This window comes from Pteropus alecto, unplaced genomic scaffold (assembly GCF_000325575.1).
Source record: "Pteropus alecto unplaced genomic scaffold, ASM32557v1 scaffold61, whole genome shotgun sequence".
Taxonomy (NCBI): Eukaryota; Metazoa; Chordata; class Mammalia; order Chiroptera; family Pteropodidae; genus Pteropus; species Pteropus alecto.
In genome coordinates this window covers 6,621,331-6,634,235 of record NW_006434835.1, presented here as the reverse complement: position 1 = coordinate 6,634,235, position 12,905 = coordinate 6,621,331, and positions in this window count along the sequence as shown.

The window sequence follows — 12,905 nt, the reverse complement described above, 5'->3', positions numbered from 1 at the left end:
GCACAGATGACAAATTATATTGTATGTTTATTCTTAAAGTATTTTTTCAGTGATGTTTCTTATCCTCACATCACAGAATGTATGCATCAACTACACAAAACTCTGCGGTGATTTTGAGGAGTCCTATGACCTCTGGCCATCAAACCAATATTTCCTCAAGCTCCGACACTTTATAACTCTATGACTCGGAAATTATTGTCATACTCTCCCTCCCACTGATCCTTAGAGCGTTGAGGCAGATTAGTCCTGTCAACTAATTTGGAAATTGTTCAAAATGCAAACAGACCATAACTGGCAGAGATTAAATTTGCACCTGGCCCTTTTTCACTCACTCTAAAACATCAGTTTTTTCCACTATTTCATGCTGCTGCTGCATGTGCTCCCACAAATCCTGTGCCCACGTGTCATGATGAGCATGGCAGAGCAGTAATGAAATCTAACCTGACGATAATTTTTCCCTCATGTCTTCTTTTTCTCTTTTATAATTACAAACAAAATACACGGGCGCTGCATTAGTTATCTGTTGCTAAAATAATTAGTGGCTAAAAACAATACTCGTTTATTTTCTCATAGGTTCTGCAGGTCAGGGGTCTGGGCACGACTTAGCTGGTCCTCTGCTTATGGCCTCTCACTAGGCTGCAGTCAAGGGCCACGGTCACCTCGAGGGTTGACAGCGGCAGGAGTCAGCGCCTTCAGTGCTCTGAGTCTGAGGGCCTCGGCTCCGTGCTGGCCGTCGGACAAAGGCCGCACCGAATCCCTGGCCACATGGCCCTTTCCATCGGAGCCACCATGTGTGAGGAGCCAGGGAGGGCAGTCACAATCTTTTCCAACCTTCGTCATTCACAGCCAGTCATTGTGTTCTGCCCACAGTCAAGGGGACGTGAACACACAAGAGTGTGAACAAGAGGAGGTGTGAACAGGAGATGGGGATCGCCAGGAGGCTGCCTACCACAAATACACGCATGTCACACTGATCCATCGGAGCCACCATGTGTGAGGAGCCAGGGAGGGCAGTCACAATCTTTTCCAACCTTCGTCATTCACAGCCAGTCATTGTGTTCTGCCCACACTCAAGGGGACGTGAACACACAAGGGTGTGAACAAGAGGAGGTGTGAACAGGAGATGGGGATCGCCAGGAGGCTGCCCACCACAAATACACGCATATCACACTGATTTTTTTTTTTTTTAACTCAAATCTCATAAACTCTCCCAGGAGCACCTTGGTGGATGAGTGAATGCCTGTGGAGTTTGGGAGGGGCTGTCTATTTAGTCACTCAAAATCCTCTGCTCCCTGGCAGACCGACCGTGTGCTAGATGTGAATACGAGAGTGGAAATCGTGCCCTCGGAGCTCGGTTTCTGCCTGGGGAAGGAGACAGGTGTGTAAGCGGGGTCGTGAAGAGGGCCGTACTAAGGGCGAGCAGCGTGTCTGTAGTGCTTTCTTAGAGAACATGGCAGCATTTTACACTTAAAACCTGTGTTAGTCAGTCAATCAATGGTCAGTTCTTACTTCCTCACAGTGAAATGGCAGCAAATAAATATGTGGACAGCGACCCCAAAAAAGGAGTGGTCACACCCACGCTGGACGGCGGGGTGGTGACAGGGGAGGTGCAATTAGATTGGCGTTTGGAAGGTCAGAATCCCAGCCAGGTGGCTGGGCGTCCGTGGCTGGTGGTCCCCTGCAACAACGTAAGGGACACATGAAAAGACGCAGGTTTAGATGCAGCATGAAATATTATTTTAATATTACATTCTTCCAAGTTCAGTTGAAGAAAATAGAATTCACCCTGTTTTAAGAAAAACGAGACTTAATAAAGGTTCTTACAAAATTCCTAGAAGGACTCAAGAAGCTGGCTGGGAGCCGAGGCATCCTCGATCCTCGGACAACTTCCTACACGAGGAAAAGACACGTCCTTCCCATGCCTCTCTGGAAGTGCCCGCGGCACCTGATCGAACGTTCCCGCCCATCTCACGTCTGGAGCCAGAGCAGAGAGAAAGTCCTTCTCGCTCGGCCAGGAGGACAACGGGTTGGTGGGAGCCCTTTCTTGGTTTCAGTCATTGTGCACACGTTGTTGGAAGCGCCTGTGGGACACCCTCGTCTGTGCGGATGCCCAGCAAGCACGGGGGGTACAAGTCTGAAGTTCGAGGGCAACGTACAAGCAAGAGATCTGGCGGCAGCTAAAACTGAAAACCTGAGCACCAGCAGCGTCTCCTGACAACGCGCTGCACGTTCATTTTAGAAACAGCCAGAACGTGGGAAACCCTAAGTTGCCAAGAACCAATTACGGCATCTATTTCAACTTTTATCTAATCTTTGACATTTTTAGCTTCCTGGATAAATTAATGAGTAGTTACATTGAACTTCATGTCTCCCCAAACCACTCATCCCATTGTCAAGCAACCGATGTGGAACTGCGTTAGATTCATCCAACATCCCTCTCCCCATAACTTTGCCCATTTTTTTTTTCTCTGTACTCTGGAGCCTCACAAAATCTGTGCCCCATTTCCTTCAAATGCCTTTCAAAATTTGTAGGGAATCTATAATATTGTGAGCCTCCTCTTTAGATTATAAGCGATAAGTTACTTGGCTTGGCAAAATTTTCTGTACAGAGACAGTGAGATTCTTCGAGGATTCTGTTCCTTAGTATGCTGTGGGTCCCCAGTGCTTTGAAGACATTCATGAAGCTTGGTCACCACCAGCCCATCCCCTGCACCCACCCAAGCCATCTAATAGACTCTCCCCTTCCCCAGCGGGGGACTGGCCATGGGCCGCCTCTGCGTCCCTTGGTAGATCAGTCCTGCCACAGACCGGTCTGTGCACTTCCTCCACGACCCTCCAAGGCTAATTCTCACCACTTTCTCCCTTCAATTTCCTGGCCTGAACAATAGCAGCGAATCTAGAGAAAAGTTGATGCCTAAAAGTGAGTGAGTGACCTCGAGTGTCCTCCAGACCAGATAAACACCAAGAAATAGATCTCAGGATTCCATGTTAAGGAGGCGATTTTGAATTTTAAATATGACTAACAGAGGCTTGGCAAACCTGAGAGCCCGATGCTAACAGTGGACGCGATAAGAAGAGGCAGGGAAAAGGTCCAGAAAGCAGGCCGATTGTAGATCTTATTTCTTTACGAGGAATGGTTTGCAAAGGCCATTCCGTAGCAGGTAAAGCTAATAATTTTTAATTTATTATGCAGTGTAAGTGCCATGCTAGCTCTTTCATTTACGGTTTTATTTAATACCTAACAGTAAGGTAGCCACTCACTCTTTATCATAGACAAGAAAACCGCAGCTCAGAGATGTTAGATCACATGTCTTTATAGTAATGAATTCATCTGTTGCACACGGTGCTCTTTATGACGTATCAGCTGAGAAGCACAGCAGGGCGTGAGACGAAAACCCTTTCGGTCTGTCCTGTTGCTCAGTGGGTTCACGTGACCAGGCTCAATCTCCAACAAGAATTCCTCAGGTGCTCTAACTTCGTGTTTTGTATTGCATTATTTTCTCCAGGTCAGAAACTAGTTTCCCCTTGTCGTTGCATTTACAAATCCCTATCAAAACATCTCTTTCGATCACTTTGTGCCTGGCGGGTTTTGGTTCTCAGCTTATCTTCCTCCCTGTTCAGCTCGCATGGGCTTCTGGGGGCTTCGGTGTCAGGAGGCTAGGAAAGGATGTGATTATTTCCAGCAGTTTCTGAGATAAACAACAACCTTCATATCTGGAGTGGGAAGGGCATTGGGATTTTATTAAGTGCCAGTGATGAATCTGTTAAGACTGGGATGTTGTCTGGGGCGTTTGGGTTGCGTTCTCACTCCTATTGGCAGCTTGTGTACTGACTTCAAGAAGAACATCATTTAAAGAGATCTGGAGTCCAGAAACCTGGATCCACTTCCTGCCAGCGCTTTTCATTTTACAGATGGAAGAGTTGAGACCGAGAACGATGGACTGAAGAGATGCCTTTTCCAAAGTCATTAGAGCAGATAAGTAAAAAACAAAGAAAAACAAACAAACAAACAAAAACGCCAGAACTCAGAACTCCAGAATCTTATGGCCACATTCATCCCCCTGCCCCGCCTAGAGCCTTTCCCTCCTTGCTGAGAGACGGAAGCCTTCAAGGAGGCACAGTACCCACAAGTGAACATCAGCTGCAGTGGCTATAATCTAGTTCGCGTGGGCCGTTAAGTGGGGCGGTGGTGCTTAGAGACTGCATTCCTGGACGGAGGCTGCAGCACTCACGTTCCTGCATCCTGTGCTTCCATCATCTTCTTTCTCCTGAAAGAAGGGACAAATGGGACATTAGCCCACTTGGAAAATTTTCGCAAATGCATATTGTATCCACGTGTGCAGGACGAGCCCTGTTTCAAATCCGTGTATACGTTGGCCAGCAACCCTCTTATTTTCAGGAAGTTAGAAACAGATGTCTCAGCGTAACGAATAACTGCGCTTCTGTATTTGTGTTCGGAATTCAAAGAACTTCTATCCAGCGGGTTAAAGTCAAACACATATAGTCGCCTGATGAACGGAGAGAAGATACATATGAAGATTATTTTTGTCAATGGAAGATAGTCTTCATTTTCTTAAAGAAAAAAAAGGCGTGCAAAGAGCGACATCGTACAAGGGCTGGATTTCACTTTGCACAATCACTATAACAAATACCTCCTTCTCTACGTGATGAGAGCTTCCCGACATGTCGTCTCATCTGTGCCTTCTAATGCCTTACATGCGGCCTGTGTCTCGTCTGCCTAGGAAGATGCCGATCTTCTTAGATGCCAGTAAACCGTAGTTTATTTTCTAGGCACTACCATAGTAAAGAATGCGTTTTTATAGTAAGTGTGAACTAAATATCTCCTTTTTTTAAGCGAGTATGAGTTGTCTATCATATCCTCGGCTCCCGGAAGGTAAAAATAAGTGAGAATTGATTTCTGCCTTCGAGGGGCTCCTGTCGGGAGATACACACACGGAACCAACTGCACACGGTACAGTAAGTGCTCACAGCGCCACCTAGCGTGCAGAGCCGGTAGCTTCCGCTCTTTCACTCGGTGAGAGAGGCGTGAATGGCCCAGCTGGACAGATGAAAGCCGGGAACGTGAGCGTGTCTGTAACCCACCCGGCGTCCACAGCGGAGTCCAGGTCTCCCAGTTTCTGGTCTGGTGCCTGCCGCCCCCCCGCCATCAGCCTTTGCAGCAAGGATCTTGTGCTAGAGAGCTGGACGCGCACCAGACCTGAGGGGCTAGAGGTGCCACAGAGGGGGAGGGGCAGGCAGCTGGGCAGCCCTGCTCTGCCTTTATGTTCTTTATATCCTCACCTCCTTATGGGTGGGAGAGGCAAGTCTGTGAAGAACATCTATTACCCAACTTCTATGCCCTGACGAGAACAACACCCGTGCCCCTCCTGGGTCCTCTGCTCAGCCTTCCTGTTTATTAGGTTTGCTTTTATTTATTTTTCTTTAACAAGTTTGCCTGTAGCATGTTTTCAACTCATAAAATACTGCTGAAAGCCATTACAATTGCTATTCATTTTTCACCTGACAATTTTATTGGCCACTATGTTTTAATCTACTATAGGCACTTTGTGTTCTCATCTCTTGACCCAGCCTCTGATTTGATCTGAAGTAAACTAATTAAATTAGCTTGGCAATCACCGTTTATCGATAAAGCGTCCTGACACTTTGCTCTTGACGCTGGGAGCTGTTTCTGTTTCAATTGTTCAAATTGAAGCTTTAGCCGTCTCTATCTTGAAAATATAAAGGAAGCCATTCCTTTATTCAGTATACAAACATTTTGGGGGCACTTCCATTTATGCCAGACTTCATGTTAGAGGTTAGAGGTATAAAGATCAGTAGAAGTCAGCCCCAGCCTAGGAAGAGGCAGAATTAATAGAGTGGTGAGTGCTTTAATAGAGGGGCACAGACTACGCTATTAGGGCACAGAAAAGGTAGCAAGAAAATATACCTAGAAAACCAGATATCAAGAGAGATAGAATGCGAGCTAACATTTCCATGAATAATAGATGAATCAGGTAGATGGTGGGGAGAGGACGCTTTTTCCAGGTCGAGGACTCTAGGGCGCGCATAGGCATGGAAGCACAAACGTGCGGAACGTACTAGGGGCCTGGCCTCACGGTCCCACCGACATGAAGCAGGCCGAGGGCCTGCAGGGGAGACCCGAGGGCTAGGTCAGAGCTGAAAGTCTCAGTGGCTGGACCTTGAGCCCAACGGCTGGAGGATCCTCTCCTGGGGTCCATGTGCTGATGTTAGCTGTCCATAGCACCTAAAATGTCATCTATTTTGTCGATACATATTCATTTGGGGTGGGGGGGAGAAACAATAGCACAAAACTGCAATGAGTTTTTTCAAAGACATTCTTGACCCAAGATATTTTGAAACTATTGTTTTAGGCAACAATGTACCATTGCTGACCATTAGGAGAGGAGGAAATGCTTTAGAAATTCTTAGCATGCAATGAACCTTTTGTTCCCATGTAACTAATATGAATAAATGCAATTGTCATTTTCGTGGTGTTCAGAAAAAATACTCTGTGAAAACCTAGAAAAATTTAAAGGTTTTAGACCAGATATGCAGACTCCTTCTTAAATTTTGGCCACTTCTCTGTTCCTTCCAAAACGGGTAATCTGGGAAGTCTGAGAAAAGGTATTATTCAAAAGCAAAGTACTCTGAAAGGACTGGCAGACTGACTCTTGCTCATAGGAAGCATGACATTTAGGGAAAAGGTCTGTGGCAAGTGCTTTGGGTCAGTGGGCCCTGCCCCTGAAAGAGCTTGAATGGCTGACATCCCACTGGCTTTGGCCTCAACGTTTCCATATTCATGGCTTCTGCCTAATTTTTAACCAAACACCCATATTTTTATCAAGGGCAAAAATGCAAAGTCTGGAAGTCTCCCTAGGAACTTACACAAAGGGTTTAAACAGAATTTGAAGGTTGAGTTTCTTCTCCTTCTGTCTACATTGCATTAATTTGCAAATTCTCCAGTTTGGGAAAATACAATGCATATTAACAACAATTAAAGTTTTCATCGAGAAATAAGCACTAAATATTTTACATAAATGAATGAAGCAAATTACCCAACAGAGTTCCTGGTATATAAAACATGGCTCAGAGAGAAAGTGATGGCTATGTATTTCTCAAATGACACATTTCATACAAAGAATGAAGAGGAAGAGGATATTATTACCTGCCAATCTCTGGATTAGAAAGACCCACTGCAGAGCCCTAGTCATGAACTACATTAGTTAAGTGCACTTGAGGTGTAGGAGTTTATTACTGGATGATAGAATTTAAATGACGGATAAATAAATAGACAAGTCAGAATAAGGAAGGCGATGGACAAAGGAACCTACTGAGGGTTTACTAATTTCAAGTGCTTTTCTAAGTATGAGTTTGTGTAAATCTCACGTCAACTTCATAAGACGGTTATTATCTTTTGCCTCCTTTTAGAGATTAAAAAAAGGCCCCAGACTTGGTAAATGACTCGTATTGATGAGCGAGTGATGAAGCTGGCATTCTGTGTTTTAGTTTAGTGATGCCAGTTACTGTAACGAAAATCCCCAAATTCTAATGACATCACAGTTGACGTGTGGAACAGAATTTTAATGACATCACAATTGACGTGTGGAACAGTCAAATATGGGGGTTTCTGGTGGTCGGAGAGCCTTCATCTTCTTAATTCTGAGATTTAGTTCTTTCTAACTTGTGGCTGATCCATCCCCCAAATCTATGGACTCCCCCTGCTGATAGGTGGACAAAGCTTATCCACCTTGCAACAGTCCAATGCTGAAAAGCAATCACATGGTCTCGGGTAGAGGCAAGAAGGTTGGAAAATGGAGTTCCAGGCTGGGTGTCTACTTCCCAGAAACAACTGTGTACTGTGGAAAGGTAGCTCGAATTTTTCCTAGGCAATGAGCTGTCTCTGCCGGAGATCCCATACTAGCCTGTTTACACGAAGTGAGTGGCTCTCAACCCTGTCAGATCCAAATGTCCTTGTTTTATAACAAATAGTTGAATGCTTTCTCTACCATCTGGAAATAAAGGCATAAATTCCATAACTTACCTACACACAAATTTTCAAAAAGTAAATAGAATTTTTGCACGTAACATAACAGAGAGATAAAAGGAACTTATAAGATAATAGATGTTTCAAGATGTAAATACTGAGAAACAGCTACCCTAAAAGACATAACCTATTAGTTACTTGTTCATATGTGTAGATTCACTGTAAATGTGACAGCTACCAACACAAATACACGTACGTCTGTGCCGTGTTAGACGTTAAAATTTTATTGGTTACGTAATTTTCCAATATAGTGAACAAGTCTTAGTAAACTTCCAAAGAAAAGAATTTACAACTTCCCCCGGTACGTATATGAAGTACATTCATATAGTGCATGCTAATATCATGAAAAAATAGTTTGTAGTTACATGTAAAATTAAGTTTTATGTACAGATAACGATAAGTAGGTTTTTAATTTTCTTTTTTTTTTTTACATGCGTATACACCCAGAGATATTCAAGAACCAGTCATTGTTCTGGACAGTTCTTCACATTGCATGACATCTGGCAACCTGTTTAGTCCCCTAAATTTAAGTAATGTACCCCCAATTTTTTGTGACAACGGAAGCACCCCCAAAAATTTATAAAATGCTACCCAGAGACTGATACCTCCCTATAAGAAACCACATCAATAAGTCATGTTACCTCCTTGAGTTTAAATGTTTAAATAAACTCTTTAAATTTTAGAATAGTTTTAGAATTAGAGGAAAATCAAAAAGATAGTACACAACGTTCCCATATACCTAGACCCCTCCTTTGTTAACATCTTGTATTCATGTGGTACACTTGTCGCAACTATGAACAAAAATTGATATTTTGTTATTTACTTAAATCCAGATGTATTCAGTTTTCCTTAGTTTTTATCTAATGATTTTTTTTTTTCTTTTTAAGGTCTCATCCAAGATATCACATTACATTTAGCTGTCATGTCTGCTTAGGCTCCTCCCGTCTGTAACAATTTCTCAGACTTTTCTTATTTTCGATAATCTTGACAGTTTTGAGGAGGACTCCTCAGGTATTTTGTAAATCACCGCTCCATTAGGATTTGTCTGACGCTTTTTCTTATTAGCAGCCTCGAGCTATGGGATTTGGGGAAGAAAACCACAGAGGTTAAGTCTCATTTTCCTGGCATCGTGCCAAGGGTGTATTCACCAACATGAACTTCTCGCTGTTGATGTTGATCTTGATGACCCAGCTGAGGTTGCGTCGGTCACTTTTCCCCACTTAGAACTGGTCTCCATCCTCTCATGCACTGTCCTCTTATCAAGGAAGTCACGTCGTGCTGTATACACTGAAGGAGCAGCGGTTATGTGCCATCTCCTGGAGGGCAGAGCATGGCCGTAAATTATCTGGAATTTTTCTGCATAGGAAATTGGTCTCTTCTTCATGGTTGTTGAATTTAGTCAATCACCTATTTATATTTATTTATATAGATCTATATCTGTGAGTACATACGGATGAAAATAAAATTAAAGATGACAATTAAAATATAAGTAATAAATTAACTATCGATAATAAGTTAAAAATAAATTAAGTTAAGAATTAAGGAGGAGAGGCAATTTGATTTACAATCCAATGGTACCTTCTTCTGTTTCTCAAATCGTTCTAGCTTGGGCTGTTGGGCTCTTGCGTTTGGTTTTTGCATCGCTTTGGTCTGCTCCCAACATTGTGAATTGTTGAGTTGCCGTCTTCCTCCTCTCCTTCTCTTCTTCCTTTTCCTTCCCCTTCTTTTTTATAAGCACTTCTTTACTTGCTGACACTGCAGGATGCTCCAGGCTCGTTCAGTTCCGGCATGTATGTATAGTGGCATTCATAATTATTAACCTGTGTCCCCATGAGAAACAGCTTTTTCAACTAGAACGCAGTGCTCTTGTACAGTTTCTTTTGCCTTTAGCCTTAAAGACACCGCTCCTCTCCAAAGTGCTGGGTCCACGACCTCCCCCCGGACCCCTTCAGTAAAATTATTTCATACGATTCTAATATTATAGTTAGGTCATTTGGTCAGAGTTCACATTCCGTTCCTGGATCCTTCATTCTCCTAAATATTTTCAAATTCGTATATATCAAAGTGAACTCTTTGAGGTAGAAATTTCAGTAGATTTTGACCAATGCATGGTGCCATTTATCCACCGTTAGCATATCATGCAGGATACTTTCCCCACCCTGAGAAATTCTCCCGTGCTTCCCCTATCAACCCTTGGAAACCACTGATCTCTTTACTGTCTCTGTAGTTTTCCAGAGTGTTGTATAGATGGAATCATACACTCAGTAGCCTTTTGAGATTGATTTCTTTACTTAGCAGTCTGCCCATAAGACTCATTTATGTCTTTGTGTGGCCTGATAATTTATTCCTTCTTATAACCGAATAGCGTTCTGAGTATGACTGAATCAGTGTTTGTTTATCCATCCTCCAATGAAGGACGTCTTGGTTATTTCTAGTTTTCGATGATTATCGATAAAACTACTGTGAACATTTGTGTCAATGTAAGTTTCCAAATCGGTTGGGTTCATACCTAGGAGTGCAGTTGCTTATTGTATAGTAAAACGATGTTCACCTTTAGTAAGCCTATGACAAACTGTCTTCCAAAGTGGCCATTCCTTCTTGCGATTCCACTAGCAATGAATGAGCCGTACGATTGCGATAATACCTTCTATTCAGCGTTTCTCAATTGAGGCATTAATGGCACTTGAGCAGGGTGATTCTTTGTTTTTCAGGACTGCACGTTAAAAGAGGCTGAACATGCTTGGGCTTCTGATGCTAAATTCCAGTGATATCCCCAGTCCTCATTACAGCCAAAAGCACACTCATGCAATGTCCTCAGGCAGAGGAAAACTGTACCGGCCACGCTAAAAAATACCGATCTCTATGAAAAGTTTATAATAAAGTTTAAAAGCTTGTGTTATGATAAAAATGATAAAGGATACGAAATTATTGCACCGGTATAAAAAAGGTGTACAAAATACGTTAAAAGCTAGAAAGAAGTATACCGCCATGTCAAGGGTAATTGTCTCTAGTTGGAACTATGAGAGATGTTCACCTCTTTTTAATCTTTTTTGTAATTAGTCTGTAGTACTCTTCTAAGATAAACACATAAAAATATTATTCAAAAGTATTCTAACGATGAAATAGTTAATAAGGACGTTTGTTATATCGGGTAAATTGTGAACAGCTTTCTCTATCAGAGATCCGTTTATAGTCCTTAGCTATATTTCCATTCTTTCCTGAATCCAGGCCAATATGCTGCTCACTCCCTGTGATTGAAAACAGTGACAAGACAAAAATAAGAGGCAAGGAAAATGACAGAAAACAACCCGAAGGTTTTCTCCCCTATGTTCTGTGCGTGCATATTTCCAATTGGGTTTGCTAGGATAACAGGCCATCTCAGCTGATGGCCCCTTCCCTTCTCCAATTGTCTTGGGAGTCATCAACTGCAATCTACAACATCAGAGTTTTCTATTTAAGATACAGATTTTTTTCACGTCGTATTTTAGGGAGAGAGAAAAGAACAAAGCTAACAATATAATGCATGTTGAGAGGAGAAGGCTCTTGAAAACTGTTTTAACGTTTTCTTCTAAGACAGGCAATTTTAGCATAAGACGTTTTGCCTGGCAACCGTTACTAGTGGATTCTGAATGTTAAGGGAGATGTCATAGACTATTATGTCTTGGCTATTTTCCACTCACTGATGAAACTAGCTGGATACATTTACAAGGGCAGAATGATGTCTACAGGGGCTGCTAAGAGCATTTTCAGCTGCATCTGGAAAAAGAATGGACTTTTGTGCTGGGCAAACCTAGGATACCAACGCTTCTCTGCTTCTTTCTGGCTCCGTGACCTCAGACAAGAGACCTAGTCTCTCGGGCCCTTGATTCCCTTATCTGAGAATAAGGATTCTGATTGGATTTTTGAGGAAATTAAATACATGAGAGTCCCTAGCATCCTTGTAGGCTACTAGTAACTCTGTCTTGTTAATATATTTCCAGGACCTGGAATCGAGAAAGGGAATTAATGTCAGTTAGCATCAAACCAATATTTGCTGCTGCTTTAAAAATTGGCTTTTATAGGAATTGAATATTTTCTTACTTGAAGGGGAAAACTAAATTATATCTCATGCACTTCACATGTATATCTATCGCTTTATAAGTAATCACCCTAAAACTTGAGTGGTTTATGACAGTAATGTTTTATTTCTTAACGATTCTGCGGGTTGCTGGGCAGTTCTTCTGGATTTGTCTGAGCTTAATCATGGGTCTGTATTGAGAGAGAAGTTTAGCTGGACAGAAATATTCAGAATGGTCTCATTTACAGGTGTGGCAGTTCATGCTGGCTGTAAAGCTGACCCCTTGGTTCTCTCCGTGTGGCCCCTCGTCCCGCAGTAGCCTGGAATGGGCTCGTTCATTCGATGACAAAGGCATTTCAAGATGCAAGTGCACAAACTGCAAGAATGTCGCTCTCGCCACATTCTGTTGCCAAAACAAGTCACAGGTAGCCCCAGTTCAAGGAGGGACGACATCGATGCCAGGTCTCTGATAGAGCTGCAAACACTGTTGCCACAATTTTTTTTTTTAATCTACCACGACATGTTTCAGGGCTTTTAATAATTGTCACAAGTCCACTGCGAGACTGGCGTTGCTATTCACATCGATTAAATGTTAGCTAACAAATTTAGGAAGAAGGAACGGATAGTGGTTCAATGTGAGGATTCGGGAACCAAACCGCCTACAAATTCAAGCTCCCTCCACTCTCACGCAAACTAATTGTGTGACCTTGGGTAAGTCACTTGATGTATTGATTTCCTATCACTGTTCTAACAAAGGATCAGAAACTTAGTGGTTTAAAACAA